Source organism: Schistocerca cancellata, chromosome 4 (assembly GCF_023864275.1).
Source record: "Schistocerca cancellata isolate TAMUIC-IGC-003103 chromosome 4, iqSchCanc2.1, whole genome shotgun sequence".
NCBI classification, from domain to species: domain Eukaryota; kingdom Metazoa; phylum Arthropoda; class Insecta; order Orthoptera; family Acrididae; genus Schistocerca; species Schistocerca cancellata.
In genome coordinates, this window is record NC_064629.1 from 857,422,298 (window position 1) to 857,443,056 (window position 20,759).

Here is a 20,759-nt window from a genome sequence, read left to right on the forward strand (position 1 = left end):
TTCACATCTGTCACCCAGACGTTCTATCATCGTTATTCTGTACCATCCAACAGACAAAAATTACAAACTATGAAAGTTCCACTAACTTCATGTGATAGACAACTCGATAAGATTTTTACCACATCTCTCTCCTCCCATATATCGAAAACAAATACCTTATGAATGCCAGCACCAAGCACATGTGGCGATTCTATTAAATATACAGGTATTGATTCGCTGCACAGACCAGTTTAAAGCCTCCTCACCTGTACTGTTGGAAGATCACCGTATCCCACAGACTATAATGTAAGTCGCAAGAGATGCTCCCTGTGACCCTGTGTAGTTGTTTGCAACATTGTTTTTTTTTCTACTATAACACGTTTCATACACTGCCATACATTTTGTTTTTCTGCCACGACTTCGAGGACTGTGTCAGGTCCTAAACTGACATTAACACGTTCTGATCCATTGGCTCTCTCAGAAAAGACGTCACATGGTGTAAATCATATTGTTGCTGCTATTACTGTAACACACACACACACACACACACATATGGGATGATTTTAACTAAAAGACAGTCACAACATATGGAAACTGGAAGAGTTTGGCGGTGTGGTGGAGCGTTTCCGAACTGCTGTCTGAAAGCGACTGACGACCTTTACACATCTGTCACAGTGGCGGGATAGCTGATGACTCTGTTTCCATTTCGATTGATTCCTTACATTGCAGTCATGAACATGATTACTGTTTCGATGCTACCAGCCCCCTGGAAGATGCTGCCCCTCCACCAAGGCTCTTTCTCCATCTCAAACAAGCGATGTCAGTCAATCATTATATGGATATCAACAGTGTACCAGTGGACGGATGGGATGGCAAAGACACGATCGATGTATTGTAGTAATAAGCATTACAGTTGATAGTGTGAACAATTTTAGCAATTTTACAGTAGCCGGCGGCGTCGGCGCATGCGCACATTGGGACGTTTGTAGGGAAGAGTCTGCTGATATGTCACGGTTGACAATAGTTCGAAAGCATTCTTTATGTGCACTGAGTGTTTGTACATTGCATTATTTTCGGCTGTTTAAGTGCTGTGAGCGTGTTTGCAGAGCCTTTTACATACATTATTTTTACGATTTACGTGTTGTTTGGGTGTCTGTAGATCAGTGTACTGCATTATTTCGATAATTTACGAGTAGTTTGCAGGTCTGTAGGTTGTGTATTGTGACCCCAAGCACGTCACAGCTAGTATTTTGCATCATTGTAATAATAAAGTATGTGAAATCTATTCCTAAATAAATTGTTCCAAAATAAATAAAGTACACTCCTTCCTCTGTCCAGCAGCCCAGCATAGGCTGAGTCCTTTTTCCACCATTTTTCCACAGACCGCCATCTTGGATCACATCATGGAAGGGACGACAGCACCCTCTGGTGGCGGTACTGTGTACTACATTAGTTGGAGTCCGTACCTCATGGTGAATGCGCAGGATGCTGCTACTGCCTATGACAACTCAAATTATTTACATAAAGACTGCCTGTAAAATAAAGATTTACATCCATCCTATCCAGCAACCCAGCACGGGCTGAGTCCTTTTCCCATCAATTCAAAGGAAGAGGTGGCAGTCGGATGACTTAGATTAGTGAATGTAGCCCAAGTGACCTATTTTCCTGCCATTTTCTTAGGTTAGTGGAGGCAGCACAAGTGATTTTTTTTCTACCAAAATTTGAAATTCCCATCATTTTATTGGGGGGGGGAAGGGGTTATTTTAGTGGAGGTAGCCTAGTTGACCTATTTTTCCGCCAAATTTGTACTTCCCGTCATGACATCATTGCGACATTGCCATTTCTATCGCTGTCCTCTTGGACCTGCCATTTTGAATAAATTTGGCAACAATGCAGAGTGGGGTTGCCCCATTACTTACGATTACACTGATGAGCTAAAACATTTTGACCACCTGTTGAATAGCTTGTTTGTCCGTGTTTGGAACGAGATACACCACTGATTCTGGGTATCAGTATCCAAGACTTTGTTGGTAGGTTTGTGGAGGTAAAGTGGCAATAGGTATCTACGCACGGGTTATGTAATTCGCTAAACATCGGACCGCTGATTTGCGTACGCGGCGATGGTGTGCAATAGCGCCCCGTATGGGTTCCGTAGGATTTACACCAGGCGAATTTGCTCACCAAGACATCAACGTGAGTGCACTATAATGCCCCTCAAACCATTGCAGCACGGTTCTGGCTCCGAGACAGACAATTACACTGCTGAAAGATGACATGGCCGTCGGTGAATAAATCAAACATGAAGGGATGCAGATGGTTTTGGAGCTGTCAGTGTGTCTTCGATTACTACCACAGGCCACATGAAAATGCAGGAGAATGTCTCCCCTAGCATAATATTGCTTTCACCAGCCTGTGTCTGTGGAGCACTGCACGTTTCGAGCCGCCGTTTACCTCGACGGCCTTTGTGGAGACAACCATCGACCTAATTGTGATGGTCCCATGCCCAACTGCAATCGTAATTGATGGCGTCTTGCCACAGTTCACGTAGCTTACCCCATCGGAGGTTCGAGTCCTCCCTCGGGCATGGGTATGGGCATTGTCCTTGGTGCAAGCTAGCTTCAGTTAGGGATGGATGACCTCAGCAAATTGGTCCCATAGGAACTTACCACCACCGTAATTGACGATTTCGTTGCGTCACATGTGAACACGTAGGGGTGGTCTGCTGTGTAGCTCCATGTTCAACAATATACGATGAACGGTGTGCTCCAAAAAACTTGTGCATGCGACAGCACTGTGCTCTTGCAGCAAAGATACCATAGATCGCCATCTATCCTACTTTACAGAGCAGACAAGCCTTCAAACTCCATGTTCTGTGAAGAGTCGTGGACGTCCAACGATTTAGCGCCTAGCAATAATTTCATTGTTCTTCTTCCTCTTACCATGGATGCTCACGACAGCAGCACGTGAACATTCGACCAGCTTCGCCGTTTTCGAAATACTTCTTCACAGGCTGTGACTAATAATAATAATCTGCCCTTTTTCAAAGTTGCGTATCTCCATGGAATTCCCCCTTTGCATCCCATATCTTTGCTGGGGTGATCCCCTGTCCGTGTTTTCTCGGTTTACATTCTTTTGTTACCGCATCACGCGCCAACAATGCTACAAGGAGGCATCCAACATTGAGATGGGCAGTGATACAATGTTTTGGCTTATCACTGTGGACTTCAGCTGCACTATTTATTGGTGAATTATGAAAAATTTGGTTGCACCAGGACTCAAATCCAGATTTCTAGATTTACGCGATCCTCAACCACTTCATCTATCTGAACGTGTCCCACCATCCCAACCCAAAACCCCATATGTCATTATGTGTCCACATACTGTACTTGCACAGTTGCTGTGATTCCTGCACAGAGAGAGACATTTTATTATTGTTACAGTGTGTTTAGGCATGTAATACTATTTTACAGAGTCTGTCTTCCATGGCGTACTATGCAATGTCCTTCAGACATGTACACATGTCTGATGGAACAGACACTGCTACGATCTACAGTTGTATGAAGTAGAAGAAATGTATTCGCAATTGCAAAAACGATTAGACTTCAGTTTATTGGTGACATATGAAAATCTGTGCTGGACTAGGACTCGAACCTGGATTTCCCACTTCATGCAGGTGGTCACCTACTCACTTCAGCTATCGCCGGGCGCGGTGGTCTAGCGGTTCTGGCGCTGCAGTCCGGAACCGCGGGACTGCTACGGTCGCAGGTTCGAATCCTGCCTCGGGCATGGGTGTGTGTGATGTTCTTAGGTTAGTTAGGTTTAAGTAGTTCTAAGTTCTAGGGGACTTATGACCTAAGATGTTGAGTCCCATAGTGCTGAGAGCCATTTGAACCATTTGAACTTCAGCTATCGGAGCACATCCACTGGTCCTCCTGGACTCCCCCATACCCCATATGTCTGAGATGTGTGCTCAGATAGCTGAAGTGCTTAAGATGACTATTCATGTAAAGTGAGAAACCAATAAATTGTGCAACTGAAATCTGATCATTCTAACAACTGTGAATACATTTCTTCTACGTTATACAACTGTAGATGGTAGGAGTGTCTGTTTCTTCAGACTTGCATGCATGCAACGGGGATATCGCCCCACATTGCGGGTTGAATACATTCAGGGGCAAACCTGACTGATTTATGATTCTTTCCCCCTCCTCTTAACCTGCTATCCTGTGCAGTGTTATGTGGCGTTATGCTTAATTACAGACTTACTATTTTATCAGTTGATTTGTTTTCACCACGTAATGCCCGCTGTTTACGTCCTTCTTCGTTGCTGAGCGATGTATCACTTTTCGTTCTGACGCCGCAACTCCTCCTTTCCTATATCTCTACTACTTTTTATCTATATAAATGATGAACTATTGGTTTTGCCATTTAATAACTTTTTAATAACTGTGGAAGTATTACAGACATCGGGTCCCACCTAATGTGTCACCCGCCTATACGTTTTACATGAACCTTTCAAGACTCGATCGATCTGTTTACAAAGAGAAAGCAGAATATCTCTTCCTTTGACGTTGTCCAACAACGACCTAGGAAGCTCGACGCCCTCGCGGCCCAGGCTCTTCCATTGCTCGCGGTAGTTTTCAGCATTCGTTTTATTCATTGCCCACATGCCGCTACATCGAACTTTCGTGGTGATCGTTGGGCAACGTCTTCCACGTTATCTGCAACATAAATAAACTTTCTTCCCACAGTATTTCAGAAACCCAAAAACAAACTTAAAGAACATAATAATAATAACTGTTCTTTCAATTATTCGTATAAGTCTTGGTCGATTTAATGAGGGGTGGGACAGGCCTAAGCCTTGTGACACCACACCTGCTAAGTGGTTTATGATCCCATGGGTTGATTTCTTATCCCCTTGTGATAATCTGTCCTTCTGAGAAACCTCCCACCCCTCCCCCTCCTCCTCCTCCTCCTCCCTTTCCCCCTCCCCCTCCTCCTCCCCCCCATCTGGAAACTCCCCTCGCTGATACAAGCACACTTTCAGTTCTGAGTTATTCGAATAGCTGCCCTCCAACTCTATCAATCTAATTGACTAGTTCATTAAATCGATAAATTAATTAAGCCCTTGCCCTCTGGTAAATCCCTCACACCCTCTCACCAGTAAATTGGCAGATCTGTGCTGGAGAGTTAGGATCTCATGACAGGAAATTCAATTACATAGCAAAGAATATACTGAATATTTACAAAATTCAATTCGACAGTGTTGGATCTCTCTTGCTCATCATTCTCTTCTGTATTGGAAGAGCCTTCTTTTTCTGATCGCGAAAGGAATACCATCAACATAATTCACTGCACGTAATTACACTGTTAAAAATCTTTCTCACCTACCCCAGGGCATTGCATGCTCATGCCCCAACCTCTTCGCCGGGCTGGACACTTTATGTATTCTCGCACGTGCAGACTGCACTATGCCCGCTTGGGCCCTGCGACTGCTGTCGGCTTCACCATGTGCCTGCCGCCTCATGCAGCGCGCAGACAGGAAGTCTAGATAATCCCCAAACAAAGTGTTAAGTGACAGCAACCCTTTGATATTTGATACCTGAGAAATTCCTGTCATGTGCCACTGCTTGGCCCGCATGCGCCGCTTGTTGCATTCGGACCAAACCGCAAACAAAGCAGCGTTTACCTAAGAAACCAATCAAGCCTCCTGTGCGAACACTGGCGCACACAAGAACTCCCTCCAAGGCAAATACCTGACTGGGGATCGATCCAGAAATCCTTCTGAAGTCAATAAGTTGAGTCACTAATTAATTTCCGTTCACGTGACCGTGATGAGGGCATATAAGGTGGATGTAGTAGTTCTCCGGTCTCAGTCGCAGTCAGTCTCTGGAAGAAGAAGAAGAACGATGAAGCATCGCCAGCAGCAGTCAAGGTCCTCAACCTCATATGCCTCTCCTTCTCGGAAGAAGGATAAAAGTAAGTACTCATTACATTTCGTTGCTACTATTACCGCATGTAACGGTTCCTCCTCTTCTTTATCAAGTTCCTTTCTTTGTTCAACTCCATGTCATTGTCTGTGGATGCTTATTGTTTCTCCTTCGTTGTTCAGCGGCCTCTGGTGTGCCCAGACCAGCAGCGACATGGTCAGGTCGCTTACGAGAGCTTAAGTCAGGGGAGTGCAATAGGTGGTATACTACGTAGCAGCCCCATCACTCAAACAAATCAGTAGCAGCTTGCACTGTACGTGCTTGAGCATTGTCCTGCAAAATGATTCTCAGGTCCTGCAGAAAGTGTCATCACTTCTGTCTCTAAGCCGGACCTAGGTTGTGTTCCAAAACTGAACAGCATAGAGACAGAAGTGATGACACTTTATGCAGGACCTGACCATCATTTTGCAGGACAATGCTCAAGCACGTACAGTGCAAGCTGTTACTGATTTGTTTGAGTGATGGGGCTGCTAAGTACTATACCACGTATTGCACTCCTCTGACTTAAGCTCTCGTAAGTTCAACTCGTTTTCTAAACTGAAGGAAACACTTCACAGCATTAGCTACAGAACTGTTACAAATTCGTTGGGCAATAGACCACGCCGCTCGAGCTGTCAACACAACCAGCACTGCTAAAAGTATCCTACGACTTCCGCATCACTGGCAACGGGTTGTACACAATGCTGGTGACTACTTTGAAGGTAAGTAAAACTTTGGAACAGGTATCTATTTTGTACGAGCTGTAAATAAATAGTTACCCTTATTAAAGTTCCAACCGTCGTACATGCAGACTTAACTGCATACAAGAAAGAGTTATTCGGGAAATACTGTAAAAAATGAATCAGTTGTTCTTGTTGTTGATGTAATGCACCCTATGTATCATTACTGAAATGAAAGTAGAATATATATAATCACAAGCCTTTGTTGTTTTTCTTACTTAACTACACAATCATTATACAGTGTAAGGTGTAGCCATTGTAGCTCAGTCTGTAAGAAGATTACGCTGTAAGGGCTACATGTATTACTATTATTACTATTACTATTAAAAGTTTTCAGTTTTCCATAAAATCCCATTTCACACCAAAATTTGACGTAGTTGGTATCATGGCCAGGTAGGTGAAGCATCAGGACTTTGTTGTAAGTGACTTGTCCTGTGATGGTGCTTAAGAATACCGGAAGAAGAAGAAGAAGAAGAATGGGATTCTCCTACCCGATAACGTAAGAGCGATAATTATATGTCCATCTAACTATGGCAAGACAACTGACACACCCAGATGGAGTCCGCTTTGAGCATGTACGTGTATTTTCAAAAATGCTCTTTCAACCCAAATCCCAGCTACTACAAAAGATACCGCAGGATGTTGATGGTGTAACATATACGACATTCAGTCAAAGCAGTCAAATTCCCCGCCGGAAAAAGTAAATCCAAACACTGTGTTCGTATTTATGATGTTCATGTGGAAAACCAAGATCAAATTCTACGTTATTTCTGTTTTGGTCGTATGGGTACTGACGTATTTTATTTGAGTCGATCATATTCCAGAATCCCGACACAGTTTGTGACGGATAATGCAAATCTCATTATAGCTTTCAGACAAGACAATTTAAATCTAAAACACATTTACCAGGTGGATGTAGGAACCGACATGTCATTCGACGATTTTGTAAAGATGTGTGCAGATTGCCCGAATGATACACAATATGGGTTTCTTGTTATTGATAAATCAAGAATACTGAATGGCGGTAGGTATAGATGGAACTTCCAGGAGTTTCTGTATATATAGCTGTGAGAAAAGTGATGAGTATGTTACTATACATGACCCTATGGACAAGTTTGCACCTATGTCAGGCACTCAGCCCGAGAGGATAAGTGTGCATAGATAGAGACTGTGCCTGTACATAGAAGGAAAATTTCAGTCTCTCGAACGTAATGTTAAGGAGCTAGAGACGTATGCCTAGACACTTGTGAGACTGATCAGTGAATTAGAAGCTAGGGTTAAGGTTGGGTTGTGTGGGGGAGGAAACCAGACGGCGAGGTCATCGGTCTCATCGGATTAGGGAAGGATGGGGAAGGATGTCGGCCGTGTCCTTTTAAAGGAACCATCCCGGCATTTGCCTGGAGCGATTTAGGGAAATCACGGGAAACCTAAATCAGGATGGCCGGACGCGGGTAGGGTTAAGGAACTAGAGATGTACACCCGCGTCATTCTGAGAAAGAAAGTAGACAACTTAACTGTAAAGGTTGGTAAACTGAAAAGATAGTGCATGACTTAACCGTAAAGGCTGAGCAAAATGTATATAAGGTACAGCATATGAAACAATCCGCTTAGTATATAGCTAGATGTCGACTAAGCATAAGGTCACCGCTGCACTGAAGGACGTTCGAGAGACGTTAGGGTCGCTGGAGTTAGGACATTTCGATCGAGAGCAGACACTACGGGAAACGTTTGAAACAGTTCCTGAATCTCTCTATGAGCTCTCAGTGAAATTATACGACGACGACGATGCTATTGCAGCCGTACATTTTGGGCAAGCAGCCTATAACTTTAAATGAAAAAAAATACAGACAGGGAATTTCAAATAAAACCAGGTCTACTGAACCTCATTTTCCTAAAATCCTCAAAAACAGTAAAATTTTCACCCGAAGTCTGGAGATGTATGATGAAATACTACAATTGACCGGTGTACACATGGAAGCAGGAAACCAATGCAGTGCAAAATATAGACATTATAAAACCATTATTATTAGACTGCCGGTATAGCAGTGGTGATGGTATTAACAATCAGCGTAAAAGAGTCAGCAATCAGCCTGCTCAGTATATATACTACGACGACCCCAATGAGCTAACAGATCGACTACGACTGCTGATGCCGTCAGCTGCTGCGGGCAAGAGTGAGATTATCTGAATAACTTCAGAGTTCAGAGAGAGGGAGGCAATAATCGAGTGAGTATCGAGACAGTAGTTCGAGAAATGCACAAACCAGCACGAAAAACATTCCCTCGTAGTCATGTTATGATTAAGGGTTTGGATGACTTATGGCAGGCTGATATTGTAAATATAAGAGAATATTCAAATGAAGATAATGAATTCAATTACATTTTAATGGTTATTGATACATATTCCAAATTTGGTTGGTCATTACCTGTTAAAACAAAAACAGGGAGAAATGTCGTGTATGTATTTGGGCGTTTGTTGCAGACAGGGATGAATCGATGCCCGGACGACCTCCAAACCGATCACGGGGAGAATTTTACAATGGGTATTTCAAGGGTGTTATATAGCGGTATGGAATACATAACTACTCAACATTCACCCGCCGGTCGTTGTGGCCGAGCGGTTCTAGGTGCTTCAGTCCGGAACCGCCCTGCTGCTACGGTCGCAGGTTCGAATCCTACCTCGGGCATGGATGTGTGTGATGTCCTTAGGTTAGTTAGGTTTAAGTAGTTCTACGTCTAGGCGACTGATGACCTCAGATGTTAAGTCCCACAGTGCTCAGAGCCATTTGAACATTCATCCATCTGAAGGCGAGTATCTTGAAACGCCTGAATAGAACAATAAAAAGTCAAATGTGGGTGTGTTTTCATCTTCGCGTCTCATACAAATGGACAGATATATAATCGAACCAAACATAGCACATTAAAAATGAAACCAATCGATGTTCGTGATAATGGACTCATGGACACGTACTATTATATTAACATGCCGGATCCACATAAACAGAATTTTAATGTAGGTGATTTGGTATGTTTCTCAAAACTCAAGACAGCATTTGAGAAGTCATACCTCCCAAACTGGTCGAATGAAAGAGGAAAAATCCCAGAAATTAAATCTTAAAGGATAGCAGTGGCACTGAAATTTCGGAATGCTTTTACACCAAGGAAATGAGGAAGAGCTTAAAACCACACGTGTTTCTCATAGAGCGTGTCATAAGACATCGAGGGAATAGAGCACTAATTAAATGGCTTGGTTTTCCTGCAACATAAAACAGCTGGATTGACGCTGACTATTTGCTACATAGTGGGATGCACAGAGCACAAGCGGCACAGTAGCATAACATGCACCACTATAGGAGGCGGTGGTATTCTCGATAAACTTCCCGTCGAATTACTTATTCCAGAATATAATTACTGTGGACCTGGCGCAAAGCTTCAAAAACGTTTGGCTCGAGGTGATACGGGGATTAAACTGTTTTACGATGCGTATTTGGAACACGACATTGCAGACACAAAACGTAAAGATCTCCCAGGGGGTCACTCTGCAGATCGAATTTTAGCTGGTAAAACCAAGGCAATATGTGCGAGAAAGGATACTGGTGTAGGACAGCGCATTGCAACATCTGTAATTGATAAAACCACGCACTGTAAAATTAATTTTGGCTTAAGGATGATGAATTTCAAGCAAGTTATGAACGCTGCACGTCGTGCACTGAAGAAGAAGACAACGATGATGAAGATGGAGAACCCTGGGCAGGAGTTAATAAAAAAAAACTGTATCCTGACAGTAATGTATGCAGCTAAAAGTGCCCCGAAGCGTAAAGGACCGATTAAAGCTCCCTGGCTTCTACGGATACCCAATACATCAGGTGGGATTACCCCCTTCCTCATTGCTGCCCTCGCAGGTCTCTCAGCGATGGGTTCACTGGCTGGTGGTGCTACCGCTATTGCCTGAACAATGAAGAAGGCACAGAACTCCCAGGAGCAGCTAAAGAAAGCAAGAAGACATAACCGCATGATGGAAGCAGCAATCATCGATACCTGAATCCATACCAGAAAGGATTAGGTCTCTTCATAAATAACAACAAAAGCCCGTTAGCTATCCTACCGGACAGACCCCTTACAAATACAGATCTGCTCAAGTTTGTCGGGAAAAAATTCAGTATCCCAAGCCCCCCTGTTGTGTTTATACAGAATACATTATTATGTGAAGATGGTATCTGTTCTTTGGGACATGTCAGAAAAAACAGATACCATTGGCGATCTTGCAGCTCTCGAAGAATGAAATTACAATGAAATCCAGACCTTTAGCTGCTTACAGGCATTGATAAATATCAACGTGGACAGTTGAAAATGTGTGCCCTGACCGGGACTCAATCCGGGGATCTCCTCCTTACATGGCAGACGCTCTATCCGTCTGAGCCACCGAGAACACAGAGGATAATGCGACTGCAGGGACTTATCTGTGTCATGCTCCCTGTAAGACCCATATCCCCAACTTACTGTCGACACACTACATTTGTAGTGCCCCTGCCCACTATACTGATTACTCGCGGCAGTCATTATACCGATTCCCGTAAGAGTTAGGGCGATGTGAGTGCATCCGCACTGAAGATCATTGGCCGGGAAACCTTATCTATATGAAGATGAAGAAGAAGACAAACGATTCGCGTCCCTTCCGTTCGTGGGTCCGCTCTCGGCCAAAACTGCACGACTTCTGGGTAAATTCAATATCAAAACCGTTCTCCACCCACCACCGAAGACGAGGGAGCTCCTAGATTCTGCCAAAAACTCGCTGAAGCTTAACACACCAGGAATATACAGCATCCCATGCGAATGTGGTAAACAATACATTGGATAAATACAGCGCTGTAAATCTAAACACTGTGAAGAACTTTATCAGATGTGTGCTACTAGGTCACACAGAAATATCAACCATAGCAGAACACACAGCATACTTGAACACACCTTCAACTTAGAAAACACGAAGGTGCTGTGCCGAGCATCTGGCTTCTGAGTCAGTATTATCAAAGAATCCCTAGAAATAAGGATTCACGACAACCTGATCAACAGGGATGAGGGATACCAACTCAGCGCAACATGGAACCCTGCGATAGCGGGCAAAACGTCGGGAGCGCGCCCGTCAGCATCCTCCGCTGCAGACGCAGACAGAATGCTTACACCGAGAACCGAACGCGGCCGCCGGGGGCGACCGCTACCCCCACCACCGTGCTCACGCTGCCGGTGCACCGCAGCCTCCCGAGGTCTAGTGGAGGGGGGGTGACCGCGCATATAAATACCCCTCTCTCCGCGAATCGCGACACTTCTCCAGAAGATGGATAGTATGACACATTCCGAAACGTCGCAATGTATCAGCGCCACCACTCGGCTGGAGACCCGAAAACCTTCATAAACAGTTTACGCCGGGAAAGCCTACAGTCACAAGAGCTAGTTGTGTTTCACAACAGCGATGTTTCCTGTGTCCCTGCTGACTATGTGTCAATAAATCGTTTTCTTCGAGGTAATTCATAATGTTCAAATGCAGTATATGTTCCAAATCCCTACTGCAAATCTACGTTAGTGATATGGGGCTGTAATTCAGCGGATTATCCTAATTCAATTTTTGGGTGTTGGTGTGACTTGAGCAATTTTCCAGTCTTTAGATATGGAACTTTCTGTAAGCGAGCGTTTGTATATAATTGCCTAGGCCTTGCCTTTATTAAGTGATTTACGCTGCTTTGCTACACCGAGGATATCTACCTTTATGTTTCTCATCTTCGCAGTTGTTCTTGATTGGAATTCAGGAATATTTACTTATTCTTCTTTGGTGAAGGAGTTACGGAAAACCGTGTTTAATAACTCTGCTTTAGTGGCACTTTCATCAGTGACTTCATCGATGCTATAGCGCAGTGAAGGTATAAGGTATTAATTGCGTCTTGCCACTGGTGTGCTTTATGTATGACCAGAATCTCTTTGGGTTTTCTACCAGATTCCGAGACAGAGTTTCCTTCTGGAAATTATTAGAAGCATCTCGCATTGAAGTACGCGCTATATTTCGAACTTCTGCAATATTTGCCGATCTTAAGGATTTTGCGTTCTTTTAAATTTGGCATGCTTTTTCGTTGCTTCTGCAACAGCGATCTGGTCCGTTTTGTGTACCATGGGGGATCAGTAGCATCACTTATTAATTTATGTGGTATATATCACTCAATTGCTGTCGATACTATCTCTTTGAAATCATTGCACATCTTTTCTACGCTTACGTGATCAGATCGGAAGGAGTGGAGACTGTCTCTTAAAATGGCGTTAAGAGCATTTTTATCAGCTTTTTTTAAATAGGTGTACTTTGCGTTTCTTTTTGATGGTGTTACGGTATTCAGCCTAGCAGCAACTGCCTTGTGGTCGCTAATCCCTGTATTCGTCACAATACTCACTATTTGTCCAAGATTATTTATTGCTGAGAGGTCAAGTATACTTTCGCAACCATTTACGCTTCGAGTGGGCTCACGAACTAATTATTCACAATAATTTTCTAAGAAAGCATTCAGTACAATTTTGGATGACGTTTTATACCTGCCGCCGCTTTATTGAGGGTAGATTGAAGTCGCCACCGACTATAATTGTATGAGTGGGATAGATACCTCCTTAGCAGCCATGTACCTAAGGGGCCCCATTACGCGCCTAACGTTGGAGCCCCCAACTACGAGCAAACCCACCCTCTGTGAATGCCCAGACCTTGCGGGCCGAGAAGCTTCCTTTGGAACAGGGTGGACGACTGCATCCGGCTCAGAGACTTCGTCATTCACAAATAACGCCCGAAACCTGTTCGTCAAACGAACCGGGGAGGCCCTACGATCAGCCCCTCGGAAAGTCTTTTGCTGCCTGCCAGATCTTGGAATGATCTCCCATAGCGCGACTTAGTTCCCACCGATTGATTTATGCAGTGGAGAGTGGAATATTGCGCTGATTGGGCTGAAGACTTACAATAACATTCCGAATATCACAGAGGCTAACAATAAACTTCATCTGGAAATGTGGTAACGGTGGAAAAGAAATTGTGGGAATAGGACTAGATGCACACGATATTGACGTTTTAAACGGAGTTTTAAAACGGTCTGGAGAAGGAATTGCGCTTCATGCAAACGTCACTATGCATAAATCTAAAATAGAGATAACGAGTGCACCGATTCACTCTAACTGGGAAGGATAAATAGGATACAGGGTTTCAGAAAAAGACAGGTTTTGAAGAAGGATCCTAATAAATTCTACAGATCCTACCAGTCACTAGATATACTCCCTGTCAGTACAATCCGTGTCGAGTGAAACATTGCAACAAACTCTTACCTCAACAACGGATTGATTCATACTATTTACGGATTCTCCCCATCACTAGTAGCAGGGTATAAGATCGTTGAGACCCATACCAACGCTATTTATGTCCCAGTAACAGTTCAGACTTTGGACTATCTGGAGCTGTCTATTGTGGCCCAGGATAATCAACTTGTCGATTTTCGCATCAGGGAAATCATTGTACGGCTACATCTAAAGCGGAACCAGCAGTGACCTTGAATGTGCAGAGACCCAGAAGCAGTGTCTGTGATCTTCCACCAGCCGGGACCTGTTGGAGGCAGAATCTGTGACCAAGTAGCCAGACCGGAAGTGCCGGCAACAAGTTTCAACCAGTCAGCAATCGCAGCAGCCCCGTTTTGCCAACGAAGAGAGGATGGGCATAAGTATAAAACCAAAGTGCACAATGCACATCATGGCACTTCAGAACAGGACAGCAAGGTGATGACATGTGTAAACTATGAGTTTCTTAAATCAGAGGGTATGGAGTCACACAATGACGTCGTTTGATATAACTAGCCTAGTGGAATATGATGAGTGTATTATATGCCAGGAATACTTCTCACATAAACTTTATATGCATCAACCACATTTAAATAGAATTGTCATCCAACAACAAAACACCTTAACCCTCCCAAGCAAAAGTTTGATATATCTTGAGGGATCATTTACTAAAACGGATGGTACTGCTACAGTAGCATCAAACCTTACACATAATGCTTTACTGTTACTATTTCATGAGATACAACATTAACTTAATGGGGTCAAGATTAACTGTACACAAAGTGTAGGCATAACATCAACTCTCAAAACGTATGCTTCTCCCTCTGATCTGAACGATTTAGAAAAGGCTGGATGGTTCATAGACGAGCCAGTGGATAGAACAGGGGAAGAGCACAATTGATTTACTGCATGTATACCTTTAAAATTACTTATGGGATACTTTGAGGACGTGCAGTGAATTATTCTGAATGCTAAATAGTAACTTATTCTGATGTAGAGTGCAATGGATAACAACTCATACATTCAAGGAACTCAAGAGGAGAACAAGATCATCATCAATAAAATAATATGGAAAATGCCACACATCACTGTATCTGATGAGTAGAGTTTGAAGTTCTTAAAAGTTCTGAATGCTGGTGTATTTCTACTGTTATCTTTCCATTCATGGGAGGTTTCCGAGCCAGTGCTACTGACTGTAAGCAGACAAACGTGGTCTATTAAAGACTCCGCTCTGCTGGAGACGCCCAGGTTCATCATATTGCGGTTCAGACCAATAGAAGAGGGAATATAGCAAATTATTCCACAAAATTTGATCACTGCGGATTAACTAATGCCAGAGTCTGCCTGAACTCTGAATTCTACCCGTATGGTAATTTACACCTACAGTGGGATGAAAATTTATACAGTCCAGCATATGACATGTATGCAAGGTTCCATGCTTCATACTATGAAGAGGATGAATGTCCACTCATTCCACAGAAATTCAAAAAGCTGGCGCCAGTCGTAGTAATAGACTGCTCAAAACAGAACAAGATAATTAAATCTGGCCCTATAGGTGCTTGAATTGAATCTGAATGCTAAGCACATTTTGCATATGCTCTATTTCTACATGACAATGTAATTAACTACTGCCCACTCACTGTGTTGTCCAATGAGCTGTATGAATGAACAGGTGCCACACCATACACAGAGCATTCCACAATGGTATCTCAAGGTGTGAACATCACTGCAGACGCTCAGGGTTTCTATGCTGATGAGCGTGGACAGTTCATATTTAATGATGTTACATTCGTAGCATACACAGAAGATGCCCAAATAATAGAGATACATTCTCAGCAAACATTGCATCACCAACCTATTCTATTTATATGACACACATGGTGTGTAGATATATCTTTACACAGTAAACATACACTGCGTATGAACAAACAAATATACATTTTATTTTTTTGTTTGTTCGTTTATGCTTTTTTACATTTTTAAGCTTTCTTTTTTACTTTTTTCACACACATGGTGTGTGCATACATGTAAATACACACATAAATATACATTTTTTCTTGTTTATGCTTTTTTCCACACATGCTGTGCGTATATAGAGGGTGGTCCATTGATAGTGACCAGGCCAAATATCTCACGAAATAAGCGTCAAACGAAAAAACTACAAAGAACGAAACTCGTCTAGCTTGAAGGGGGAAACCAGATGGCGCTATGGTTTGCCTGCTAGATGGCGCTGCCATAGGTCAAACGGATATCAACTGCGTTTTTTTAAATAGGAATCCCCGTTTTTATTACATATTCGTGTAGTACGTAAAGAAATATGAATGTTTTAGTTGGACCACTTTTCTCGCTTTGTGATAGGTGCTGTAATAGTCACAAACGCATAAGTACGTGGAATCACTTAACATTTCGCCAGTGCGGACGTAATTTCTTCGTGATACATCATCAGTGTTAAAATGGGCCGTCTACCAATTGCGGAAAAGGTCGATATCGTGTTGATGTGTGGCTATTGTGATCAAAATGCCCAACACGCGTGTGCTATGTATGCTGCTCGGTATCCTGGACGACATCATCCAAGTGTTGTCCGGACTGTTCGCCGGATAGTTAAGTTATTTAAGGAAACAGAAAGTGCTCAGCCACATGTGAAACGTCAACCACGACCTGCAACAAATGATGATGCCCAAGTAGGTGTTGTAGCTGCTTTCGCGGCTAATCCGCACATCAGTAGCAGACAAATTGCGCGAGAATCGGGAATCTCAAAAACGTTGGTGTTGAGGATGCTACATCAACATCGATTGCACCCGTACCATATTTCTATGCACGAGGAATTGCATGGCGACGACTTTGAACGTCGTGTACAGTTCTGCCACTGGGCACAAGAGAAATTACGGGACGATGACAGATTTTTTGCACGCGTTCTATTTAGCGACGAAGCGACATTCAGCCAACAGCGGTAACGTAAACCGGCATAATATGCACTACTAGGCAACATAAAATCCACGATGGCTGCGACAAGTGGAACATCAGTTACCTTGGCGGGTTAATGTATGGCGCGGCATTATGGGAGGAAGGATAATTGACCCCCATTTTATCGATGGCAATCTAAATGGTGCAATGTATGCTGATTTCCTACGTAATGTTCTACCGATGTTACTACAAGATGTTTCACTGCATGACAGAAAGGTGATGTACTTCCAACATGATGGATGTCCGGCACATAGCTCGCGTGTGGTTGAATCGGTATTAAATAGCATATTTAATGACAGGTGGATTGGTCGTCGAAGCACCATACCATGGCCCACACGTTCACCGGACCTGACGTCCCCGGATTTCTTTCTGTGGGGAAAGTTGAAGGCTATTTGCTATTGTGATCCACCAACAACGCCTGACAACATGCATCAGCACATTGCCAATGCATGTGCGAACGTTACGGAAGACGAACTACTCGCTGTTGAGAGGAATGTCGTTACACATATTGCCAAATGCATTGAGGTTGATGGACATCATTTCGAGCACTTATTGCATTAATGTGGTATTTGCAGGTAATCACGCTGTAACAGCATGCGTTCTCAGAAATAAGGTCACAAAGGTACATGTATCACATTGGAACAACCAAAATAAAATGTTCAATCGTACCTACGTTCTGTATTTTAATTTAAAAAACCTACTTGTTACCAACTGTTCGTCTAAAATTGTGAGCCATATGTTTGTGACTATTACAGCGCCATCTATCACAAAGCGAAATAAGTGGTCCAACTAAAACACACATATTTCTTTGCGTACTACACGAATATGTAATAAAAACGGGGATTCCTATTTCAAAAAAAGGAGTTGATATCCGTCTGACGTATGGCAGCGCCATCTAGTGGGCCAACCATAGCGCCATCTTGTTTCCCCCTTCAAGCTAGACAAGTTTCGTTCTTTGTGGTTTTTTCGTTTGACGCTTATTTCGTGAGATATTTGGTCCGGTCACGATCAATGGACCACCCTGCATACATGTGTACACATCACAAAAAATGGTTCAAATGGCTCTGAGCACTATGGGACTTAACTTCCAAGGTCATCAGTCCCCTAGAACTTAGAATTACTTAAACCTAACTAACCTACGGACATCACACACATCCATGCCCAAGGCAGGATTCGAACCTGCGACCGTAGCGGTCGCGCGGTTCCAGACTGTAGTGCCTAGAACCGCTCGGTCATTCCGGTAGGCTGTACACATCACACATAAACAACTAAATATTTACACCACACACACACACACACACACACACACACACACACACACACACACACACACAATTACATAAACTATTATAAAAGGCTCATACTACTCTGCAGACACGTACTCCCTCTCTCTCTCTCTCTCTCTCTGTCTGAGCCCCCGCCCCTTCTCTCGCTACAACTGAATAGTGTGTGTATGGGAGAGTTTTAATCCTATCATCACAAATGGTCCTTTTATTGTCATGAGGCTACAGGCCAGTTTTAGACTGCAGCACAGTGTACAGCTCGTGTCCTCCTGATCGAATACTCGTTTGTTGTACCATATGCAGCAGCTGTGGTGCAGCACCGCAAACACCGCTGTACAGGCACTACAAATAGTCCTCAATAGAGACGGCTCTCGATGCCATATGATATACACCCTTAGCCCCCCTCTTGGTGGTATTTTCCAATGTGCGACAGGAATGCATTTTTGATTACTGGCCTGCAAACTCCACAATCGACAATCCATTTGCTCATCTTTCATAAAGCCAATAATATTCTTGTTCTGTTGTTCTGTGGAGCAATACCATAAGGATTATCAGCTATGTATTAGGATGTGTCGAATTCATTACCGTGTTATTTCATTACTTCATAGGAATCACAGTTCTTCACACAACAGAGGAAGCTGTCTGTATCCGTATAAAGTAATTTAGGATCTGTGAAATGAGTTTTCGCGAACTTATAATGAAAGTGGTATGTGTGGAGTTACGATAGGTCTATTATGCATACGCCCGCATAAACAGGTTTTGTAAAGTCTATTACAGACGTCACCATCTCCACAGCAACAGAGTTCTTACTGAACATGGTACCCCACTTAAAATTTGGTCTGCCGATGCATTTTCTTATGCCCCAACGCCCATCCCATTCGGTTCTAATCAAAACTTCACACCGTTCCCTCAAATTCCCCATTGTTTTGCCGAAAATTGAATTAGTCATTAATTTAAAAAATCTCTTTTGAAGTTACACATGACGGGAGCCTACAGTGTCGTATTCAGATCAATATACTCCTTCAACCAGGGGGACTGCTTGAAGGAGATTGCTTGGGTGATTCCGTCCCCAATCTGAGACACTGCTGGAGATTATGATAGTGAATAATGTGTCTCTGCTTATACTCCAGCGTTGTCATTAGTTTTGAGGTGTAGCCTCCTCACAGTACTAGTTATTCTCCACATAGCAGCCAATTGGCGTTCGCATCATGCATACTAATAGAGTACATGAGTTCTGTCTCCACCACATACCCCACATCAGAATCAACCGCCATAACCCCCATGATTTTTCCACCTAATCCTTTGCATTCTTTTTTGGACACCCATCGAACCTCACCAATCGGCAGTGATTGCCGCATGGCATGCCTGTATAAGTTATTGATATACAGGTACATGCTTTAACTCAAATCAAGGGATTCGTTGAATCTGTCACCCATCCATAGATTATTTGCCTTGGCATGCCTATGGACACATTGGCAAGTCCCCCACGGATCCCTTGCTCAAAGAAAAGAAGCATATCAGCATTGAACAATAACTCTGTGCTGTGCTTCGTTTTCTTGAGCATTGCATCCCAAGATAACACAGGAACTGTGTAATAAAAGGCGGGATGCAAAGAATACGTGGTCATGCATGCAGAATTTCTCGAAAACGCCTCCATGCAAGTACACATCTGTGTCCATGTAAAGCAGTGCGTATTTCACTAAAGTAGAGATGTCGAATTTGAGCCAGACATTCACGGCATGCTCATAATCTGCATCCATTACGGCATCACCTGTAAGGTTGCTGGAGAATGCAGTTATATCGGGTTTCGTTGAGTTTTGCCATACTGTCCATAAATTTGTATGGGAAAATCCCCTTCCTAGTCACAAGTTGAAACTTTTCCTCATCAGGAAATGCAACTCGAGTGACATGCATATCCCCCCACGGTAGAGTTTCATTGAGTTTCTCGAGTGGTGCCAGCATAAAACGTTACGTGTCATTGTAGCAGAGAGTAATTCTCGGCGTCATTCGTTTGTATAATGAAATATATTTCTTGACGCTCTCAGGTAGGACATTAACCTGATTTTTCTCCTTGCCGAAGTCAGCCAAGTGCTCAAGAAGAAAGTGAGCGACATACTCGTTTAAATTATGGAAGAAAACGGGTATGTGCCTTGGTAACTGGTACTTCAAATTGCATGTATTGTGAGCTACACCTCGTAACTTCCCCGTAATATGACAGTGGTCCCTACAAGGACGTTCCGCTGTTCTGTCTAACGGAAGCCCAAAAATATGACAGTCAACAGTGCTATTGTACAAATCTCCATTGTCCTTCGATTTTGTCATGGGAACATTGTCGCTGTAAAGCTTATCAGCCTCCCTCGAGAGGTTTTCAAGATCATTGAGCAGCCAAACTGCAGGATTATTCCCGACATAACATTGGTAGCGGTTAAGACTTGAATCATAGGACGATACAGTTTGGTACTCTGCCACATACAGTTT